Below are 9,945 nucleotides of genomic sequence, written 5' to 3'. Positions count from 1 at the left end.
GTCTCAGCTGCTACTTCTCCGCCATCTTGACTCCTCTCCACATGTGCAGTTTTTTAAAGCCCAAGGAAGCTTGGGCAGTGGATCCTGATGAACAATAATAAGTAATAATGATATATTCACCTCTGTTTCCTTTTAATTACCAGATAAGAAAATTAAAGCAATTACAGTCATTAATAGAATTGACTGTTACTATAATTAGTGTTTCTAAAGGACCCATTTATGCTCTTAAGCTTCTATTAATTAAGTTATGAGATTTAGGTAATTCTTCAGACTTCCCACAGTGACAGATAAGAATACTGGAGCACAGCTGTCCTCCCCTGCTCTCCCCTTCCAACTCCAAGTTGGGCTGACATGGCGTCCTATTAGTTATACCCTGTATTTCCTGCTCTGTGCCTTTGCTTTGGGACTGAAATGGACCTGGTGCTCACCGCGGATCCTTTAATCCAACATTGTCACTCATCTCTCAGATGAATTTTGTCATCAGGACTGATTTGTTATCAAATGACTCCTTTCAGGAAGAGTGCCTCATCGCAAGAAGCAGGACTGTTTGGAAGTGTCTGGTATTACTTCCATTCCCGACTGACACTCCAGCTCAGGTGGAGACAGCAGACGCGGGCTAACCGAAGTACTCCAAAATCCTCCCCACTTGCCTCTGCAGCTCTGTGTGGCCCCGGAAACCTTCCAGAGCGACGAGACGTAGGCAGCTGCGCTCTTGGGAAGGGCTCTCCGCTGTTGGGAAACATTTTGTTTCTGTGGTTAAAGGCAGACAGGGCTTGCCTGGCCTTGCCCTTTTCATCTTGCCTTGGACACAGAGGTGGTGCCTGAAGGTGGAGGCAGCCATCTTTTGGTCAACAGTGGGCAAATGTGTTCGGTGCCGGGGTTGGCTCCCCATGATGCCATTTCAGATTTCTTCTGTTCAGAAAGGTTAGAAGGGCTGAAACCATAGTTTGAAGAATCACTCGCAGTGAAGTCCTATGGGAGAGTTTACAGCCACCAACTAGATGTATTTAAGTGACTGACTGCACTAAATTTGAGCTAGGAAATATTAATAGTCAGCAGCATTAGAACCAACAGACCATACACACATAGACCCAAAAACAAGATAGAACTAGCACTAAATCTTAGGAAACTATACGCAGGTCTAACAGTTTCTTCAGCCAGAATGATCTTGATAAAGATTAACTATCGATTTGTTTTTAAATGAGTAGAAAAATTATTTTATCTAATAACTCTAAAGGGTGAAAAGATACACTGGCCAAAAAAGGAGTTTTGATACTCTTTTGATTTGCTGTGGACACAAATAGAACAAATACTATTGTATTAAGGAAAGAAGGAAGGGAGGAAGGAAGGAAGGAAGGAAGGAAGGAAGGAAGGAAAAGAAAGAAAGAAAGAAAGAAAGAAAGAATAACCTTTAAAAGGAATAGGTTGAAAACATCTCAAAACAACATATTTTTAGTAATGTTGGTTCCAAACTCAAGAAAAATGTGAATAAACACAGGCACCTGACATCTCACATGAGCCCCAACAATCTTTAAACCACACCAAGAGCCATGATGTAAGTCAGAAACAAGAGCCCAGAGGAAAGTCAAGCTTTGGTCAACATTTCCAGCAGAGGGACTGCACATAGACATTCTCTAGCCAATGTTTCTACAAAATATTTACATGCAGAAGAACAAAAGTAATTTGATTTTTTTTAAATTAACTTGCTCAAAGTAGATATTAATTTCACAAATATTTGCTGAGCATCTAGTACAGTAGCGACACTTTTCTAGACTGTGTGGATGCTGTGATGAACGAGACAAATTCTTTCCACCCAAATCTTACGTTGTCTTGGAAGAGGGTCTGAGGCTTATGTGCTGACGCATAACGGTGTGTGCCCCCCACCCGCTGCCCCGCCCAGTCCCAGTCACCACTCCTGCCGCGCTTTCTCCCGAGAAGCAACTCCACTCCATCTGCACCTCAGCTCCTGAAGGACTCTCCTCAGCCTTAACAACAGTAAATAAATATTGTGCAAACTAACCAACCAACAAATCTCCCCTGGACCCTCCTTTTATTATGCTGTTTTCCCATGATTTACCACCAGGTAAATTATGAGCATTATGTCTGCTCTGGTTTAAATCAAGTCTTCTTGTACTGCGTATATACTGGAAACGATGATTATTTTCACACAATGAAAAGACTTTACGCCCAAATGAATTAGAGCACTCACTTATTTTTGGTGTTTTTCAAATCAATTATCCACTGTTGAATTATCACTTAGACATTTTCTTTAAAGTATTCTGTAGCAGGGATTTTTCCACACTTACAAAGTATTTTTGAACCACTTTATTACAAAGTGTGGTGATTCTCCTGTAACCCCTAACCAGCGATGTTCAAGTTTGAACTTGGAGGTGCCAGAGACTGAGAGTGACTTATTCACCCTTGGCTCTTTTGGGGGACCAAGAAGGCAAGATAAAATATTCAATAAGCCTGATGTGACAATTACTGATAAGTATCTTGACTATAAATTGTTTCGAGTGCTTTGTACTCAAAATTGTCAAATTCTCATATGTAAGTGTTTTAACAAGTCAGGCATTTGAAATATTAATTACAAAGTAATGTTTAAAAGGTAAAGAGGAAAAGATAAAGAAGGAATGCTTTAAACATTAGTGTGTTCCTATGACTAGATAAGATACCTCTGGCTTCCTGTTCACTTGAATTTAAACAAAGATTTTAAAGTGTACATAAAGCATTCACACATCAAAATAATCACCAGCAAAATAATCAGATCCTTTTTATACGCAGACTGATAAAGCTTCACTAGATTGTCTGTCCTTGCTGTCTTACGTAGAATATACTTTTCTTCAGCTCTCTCTATAAGCTGTGGAAAAAATGGATTTTATCATAATCTATACTGGCTCTAGCTGTCAGTTTTTTTGTAAGCATGGGTCCAGCATCTATTTTGTCTTCTGGTGAAAAAAAAAAAACCCAGAAGAGATAAGAAAAGAAATGTAAATACAATTCATTATATAAAAGACATTCTTTTATTTTTATAATGTATTCAAATTCTTCATGGAGAAGAAACTATTTTTAGCTAAATTCTTTAAAAAAAAGACCCAGGAATAGTTTTTATGTTAGTAAAAATCCTACAGTATATACCCTCCCTCTTTAATCAAGGGCAGATTAGACTTCTTTGTGTGTTAATACCAAATGATGCTCTTGGTCAATATTTGAATGCACTTTTCATTTTTATATGGATTTATTCTTTTGCTTTGCTTAGGTTTTCTCTAAATTAAAAGAAAACTTCAACAGAATCACAATCATCACTTCTTACTATTTATTTATTGAGGCTAAAAAACATCAGTCAATTTCTCGTAGTAGAGCAAAGGCATTTGTCCTCAGAAAGTGCATGGGCTGGTGCAACCGTGTTTCCTAACAAGTGTCCCAGAAGCAGAGTGGGTGTTCTTTGGGGGTGAAAATATTCAGAGATCAACTCTTCTGGGAAACATGGAGTTGAAAAGGCAACCAGATGTGCCTTGCTGGGATTTGAGAGGTGAGGTGGTGTAGCAGTGGACAAGGTCATAGCTGTCTTTTCAGACTCCTGTTCTTCTGCCCAAGACCCAGCCAGGACTGAAAGTACTGTTGCATGATTAACACTCAAGCTGCTGGTTAGAGTCTTAGAAAATCTCCTCAAGGACAAATTACCTTACGGAAAACTAGAAATTAAAGCCTTAGTCACACAGCAAAGGAAACCATCAACAAAATGAAAAAACAACCTAAGGGATGATAGAAAATCTTTGCAAATAACATGTCTGATGAGGAATTAATATCCAAAATATATAAAGAAGTTATACAACCCAATAACAAAAACTCAAGCAATTCAACTCAACAGTGGACAGAGAGACTGAATAGACCATTTTTAAAGAAGATATAAAAATGGCCAGCAGGTACATGAATGGGTGTTCAATATAACTAACAATCAGGAAAATGCAAGTGGAAACCACAATGAGATATCACCTCACACCTGTTAGGACAACTGTCATTAAAAAGACAAGAAACAACAGGTGTTGGCAAAGATGGGGAGAAAAGGGAACCCTTTGCCCTGTTGGTGAGAATGCAAACTGGTGCAGCCACTCTGGAGAACAGTATGGAGGGTCCTCAAAAAAATTAAAAATGGAACTATCTTATGATCCAGCAATCCCGCTTCTGAATCCATAGCTGAAGGAAACAAAGTCACTCTCTCAAAGAGTTATGTTTCCATAACTTGGCTATTATAAAAAAAAATGGTGCAGTGAACATGAAGGTACATGTTCACTGCACCATTTTTTTTTAAATAGCCAAGTTATGGAAACAAAGTTATGGAAACAATGTCCATGTCTGTCAACAGATGAATGGGTAGAGAGATGGTGGTATGTATTCAACAGAATATCATTAAGCCAAGAAAACCAAGGGGGCATTACGCTAAGTGAAATAAGTCAGAGAAAGACAACTTCTGTATGATCTCACTGATTAATCTCAAACACCCTAATTCATACATACAGAAAACAGATCGGTGGTTGCCAAAGGTGGGGGAGTCGGCACTAGGGGGTGAGGAGGTGAAAAGTGGGCCAAATTAGGTGCAGGTAGTCAAAACTTGTAAGAATATTTGAATTAGGGGCACCTGGGTGACTCAGTGGGTTAAGCCTCTGCCTTCGGCTCAGGTCATGATCCCAGGGTCCTGGGATCGAGCCCCGCATTGGGCTCTCTGCTCATCAGGGAGGCTTCTTCCTCCTCTCTCTCTGCCTGCCTCTCTGCCTACTTGTGATCTCTGTCAAATAAATAAAAATAAAATCTTTTAAAAAAAAGAATATTTGAATAAGTTATAATTAATATAGTATAAGAATAATATAAGCCTTAAAACGATGTTTCTGGCCTTAAAGCAATGAACATAGTTGAAGAAAAGAATTACTTACTGTGCTTTCACTACGGAGGCAAACTGAAATACAACATAGATGTAACCTCTCCATACCGTGTTTTATTGAGATATAATTCACATGTTACAGAATTTACCCTTTTCATGTGTACAACGCAGTGGTTTTAGTATATTCAAGGGTTGTGTAATCATTACCACCATCAAACTCCAGAGAAGTCTCACACCCTCAAAACAAACACCCTCTCAGTTAGCAGCAACCATCCTTCTCCCCTTAGCCCCAGACAAACACGAGACTCCTTTCTCTCTCTCCAGTTTTGCCTGTTTGGAACATTTTACATAAATGAAATGATGAAATATGGGAGCACAAATTTCCTACTCTCAAATGGACTTACTCTTAAACAGAAATTAGACAGTCGGTGTCACTTCACCTTCGTTCACTGCCATAGTATTATTTTCTTTTGAAAAATTTGTATTATAAGTTAGTGCATGAGTAGGAGATCCTTGGGTCCACCGTCTAAAAGTAAACATTGTCATGATGACGATCCTTTACGTTTCATAGAAAGAAAAGGCATGGATTGGTATTCCAAATATTCCAAAACCATCCCATAGTAATTCCAGTGACTCAAGGACAAACAATGAGGTTAACTGATTTTTCCTGTCAAACTGATTCATTGGTTTGGTTGTTTAAGGGTGTGCATAGGTCATGAAAATCAGCAAAAATAAATTAGTAATAAATATTAGGCTGTAACATATTCTGATTAAAGAGTATGTTTACTGCGTCTTTACTGGGACTATGGCAAGAAAGCAATTTCTTCTGCCTGGGGCAGAGGGATGATTCCGTATGGGAAGCTGCTCGTCCGCCCGTGCAAGGGAAAGACGATGATTAGAGAAGCAGTCAGTACAAAGTGGCGGAGTTGTTCTACTTACCCAGGGAACCGGGTAGATGCAGACTAAGCGCAGTGGGCTTCAACAGGCAGCTGGAGAAAAGCAATCCCAGGCAGCAGAGATGCTCACTGACCACGGAGGGGGGTGGCGGGGAAACACCTCCTCCTTAGAAGCAGTGCTCACCGCATCGGGAAAGGCGGCTCTTCAACCTGGGACGTGCGGATGTGAACAGAGCAGACCGAGCCAATGCCCCCATCAGCCACGCAAAGAGGTAAGAATAAACAGCGGAAACAAGCCCATCTTCCCGGCCCAAGCCACCCTGTCTCTTCGCCTTCTCCAACTCTGCACAGGATCCGCAGGGCAGGTGGGGCTAGCGGATTTAAGTTAATGGCTTGTGTTAGACACCTCATTCTATCCACCGCAAAATGTCATCCCAGGGTCATTTTTAATCATTAGGGATTTTTACTATGATTACATTGATGTTATGCCTCTAAGAGGCAAATAAATGAGCCCAGACAGACGCGTATGGCATCTTTTCTTGCTAAGTGCCGTAGGAAAGCCCTGGATGAAAGCGTGGGTTCCAGAGCGGATATGCCGAGGCCAGGGGACGGCCGGACTGTTTCACAGACAGCTTTCAAGCACCAGGCATCGTGCTTTGCTCTGGGCATTACGGGGATGATTAAAACAAAATCACTGTTACAAAGAAGTCAATCTACCAAATGGTGACAACGATCCCCAAAGACAGCGTAAAATTGAAAATCGAGGTGAATACAAAATGGTAAGAGGATGGGTTTAAGTTCATGGGCGTATGGACGCCAGACCGGAGTCTTGAAGAGTGAGTTAGCATCTAGCAAGATGAGAAAGCAAAGGACTGTCTAGGGGAGAGATTACTTACGATGTAATGGACAGAAAATGTCAAGGGCAGAAAAACACAAATTACTCAGCCCGCTTAAAGCATAATAAAATGTACAGAATGGAAGTAAGGAGGCAGGTACTAGCTAGTTCATTAAGTTTTTTTTTGTGTGCGTGTGTATGCTGGTAAAAGGAGTTTGGAGATTATCTGTGAGGCGGAAGAGATCCATTGGATTAATTTACAGAGAAAAGGGCATTATAACCTGACTTCACTTGCAGAAGTCATTTTATCAGGAATAATGTAGAATTTTATTAGTTAGACGTTCAGCCTTGCTCAAGATGTGGCTTTTATGATGTACTACTTTATTCAAAAGAGGAAGCTAGTTGCCTATTTTCTTAAATTTTCTTTTAGGTAATTTCTTTTTTAGATTTTACATGTTTTCTGAGATTTACTTTGAATATTTCATTTTTCCTAGATAATCATCGTTTCGTCCAAGTTTCAAATTATTAACTTGGAGGTTAGCAGCAGTCAGAGCCCTTAAAATCTGGAAAACTGATTCTGTTGTTTGAAGTGGGACTTTCAGGGCATCTGGGTGGCTCAGTGGGTTAAGCGTCTGCTTTCGGCTCAGGTCATGATCCCAGGGTCCTGGGTTGGAACTCTTAGCTGGGCTCTTTGCTCAGCAGGGAGTCCACTTCTCCCTCTCCTTCTGCCCCTCCCCCTACTCCTGCATGCTCTCGCACGCTCTCTTTCTCAAATAAATAAATAAAATCTTTTAAAAAAATAAAGTGGGACTGGTTCCAACATGTCCTTCTACAGAAGAGGGGTCAGCAGAGAGAAAGAGGTTGGGGACAGAAAAGATGCGTGTATAGGGTTGAGGACCCCCAGGAGGCGCGGGCGTCCCTGGGACCAGCTGGCCGGTTTCTGTCTCCCCGTTCTTCACCTGCAGCTGGTGCTCTCACCCCATTTCCCAGGCAGAGACCTTCCGGGAGCCGCCATCCCCATGGCGCTCAGTGCCCTGCAGGAGCTCGGGCTCTGGGTGGCCTGTTCCCAGGTGTCCTTCCCACCAGCAGGCCGGCATCCTTCCCTCCACCTGCTCAAGGGCTCCGTGCTAGTCACTCCTGCCTCCTTCTGCTTTATCAGTGTCCGCCCCACCAGTGTCACCCGATTTTAATTCTCTTGACTGGCCCGAAAGACAAAACCAAGACCAAACCCTCTATCTGTCTCGTGCGTGCCTCTCATTGCTCCCCCACCGTCCCCCGTTTTCTGTTTCTTCTCACAACAAAACCAGAGCCGTTTCCCCTCGCCCTCTCCTATAACGTATTAGTGAATTGTGTGTGTTTGTTGAGGTTTTTCACCAGACTGGTAAAATGCGAGAGCAAGTTCTGTGTTCCACTTGACACCGCGCAGTGTGGGGGAGATGCAGAGATAAACACGATTTCTCTTCTTGGAAATTCCCTTGACTTGGAAGGTTCTGCCGCAGAGCTCTGCAGCGGCTCCATGGACTGGATCTGGTGGGGCACGCGGCTCACTCTGGGGGCCAGGACAGCTCTAGGTGCAATGGGACAGCTTCCGGCAGGATGGACAAGGCAGAGAGTGGCGCCCCGGCTCCATTCTTGGACCCATGACCCCCAGGACAGGGACTGCAGGCTGAGCACATCCGTGTAAGGGAAGTAGCCTTGCTGGGCTGCAGGGTTTGAATCATCTCTCTCTGTTTTGTTGGCTTCAAAAGCTTGTTTGCCTGTTTGCCTTCTCTTTTTAACTGGATGTTATGATTTTATTAAAATTTGATTTTTTGGGGCACCTGGGTGGCTCAGTGGGTTAAAGCCTCTGCCTTCGGCTCAGGTCATGATCCCAGGGTCCTGGGCTCTCTGCTCAGCAGGGAACCTGCTTCCTCCTCTCTCTCTGCCTGCCTCTCTGCCTACTTGTGATCTCTGTCTGTCAAATAAATAAATAAAATCTTTAAAATTTGATTTTTTTTAAAGACTTCACCTATTTATTTGAGATAGAAAGAGACACCTTGAGAGAGAAAGAGAGAGATAAAGCGCCTCAGTAGCCGGGGGAAGGCGCAAAGGGAGAGGTGGAAGCAGGCTCCCTGCTGAGCGGGGAATCCGACTTGGGGCTCCATCCCAGGACCCCAGGATCATGACCTGGGTGAAGGCAGATGCTTAACTGACTGAGATACCCGGGTGCCTAAAATTTGATCTTAAGTTAGATAACAAATCTTTGTTTTCTCTGGTGCCTTCTTGCCTCGCATTTTCACTGTGGTTCAAATTAGACTTGCCTAAATCCGCTTTCTGTGTGTGGCCAAAATAAGTTATTGAAATAGGATATTGTTTTTGGTACTTCCTATAATTTCCTCTTTCTCCTCATTTTGAGCAAGTAGCCAGGCTTTGTCACTCTTTTATACATCCCTCCCCTGGGGATTTTGGCTGGGATGAAAGCAAAGGCAATCTGTCTCTCCCCATCTATTATAAAAACTAAACCCTTTGGAGATATTACTCTGGCTTTTCCAGAGGGGCAGGAGGATAGCCTTGAAAGACAGAAAATGGGGCAAGGGGAGTCCCAGAACACCTGTAAGGAGTGGGGGAGATCTATAGGTTCTGAGAGCAGAGTGTCCTGGCCAGGAGCTTTGCTGCCCCCATGCCTCCCTGCTTCACAGATAGGAGCTCCTGCCACCTCGGAGGGAAAGCATGTCTGCGTACTTTGAAAGGTGGGTGTGTAGGTCCCCGGCATCCACTATCATGCCCTCCGGGTTCATAGGGGCTGGAGAGATGTGTCGTTAGCATGATTTAGCCTGTCTTCCACATTGCCTTGATGCTTAATAAAACAGTGGATATGTGCCCTGCTTCAGGGCCTGAAATTAAATCAATGTGAATTTTCTATTTTCTACTAGGAATCCTATCTATCTATCTATAGATATAGATATAGATATAGATATAGATATAGATATAGATATACAGAAATAGATGACTAGATATAGATATATAGATATATACCTTGCCGACCTAGGTATATGGATTGAGAGTCGTACCAGCTACATTTATATAGAGCTTTGCATTTTGTTGATTTCTGTGTTCAACATTCAATTATATACATACTATTATACTCTGAACTTCCACCTTTTTAAGCTATAAACACGTTTTCCCAGGCTTTTCTTCTTGAATGGGGTTTAGTATTCAGTGCTTCTGTCTGTTACTCAGTTAACAGAAAACAGAAGGAGGGACAAGGGGCACAGGTTTCTCAATACTGATCCTGATTAATTTGAATTCACATCCCCCCAAAAAATCAAATTAAAAAATGTGATTTTCTTGAACTT

Source organism: Enhydra lutris, unplaced genomic scaffold, assembly GCF_002288905.1.
Source record: "Enhydra lutris kenyoni isolate GAN:26980312 unplaced genomic scaffold, ASM228890v2 scaffoldscaffold15, whole genome shotgun sequence".
NCBI classification, from domain to species: Eukaryota; Metazoa; Chordata; class Mammalia; order Carnivora; family Mustelidae; genus Enhydra; species Enhydra lutris.
The sequence above is the reverse complement of the archived record's forward strand: the minus strand, read 5'-3'. Positions refer to the sequence as shown.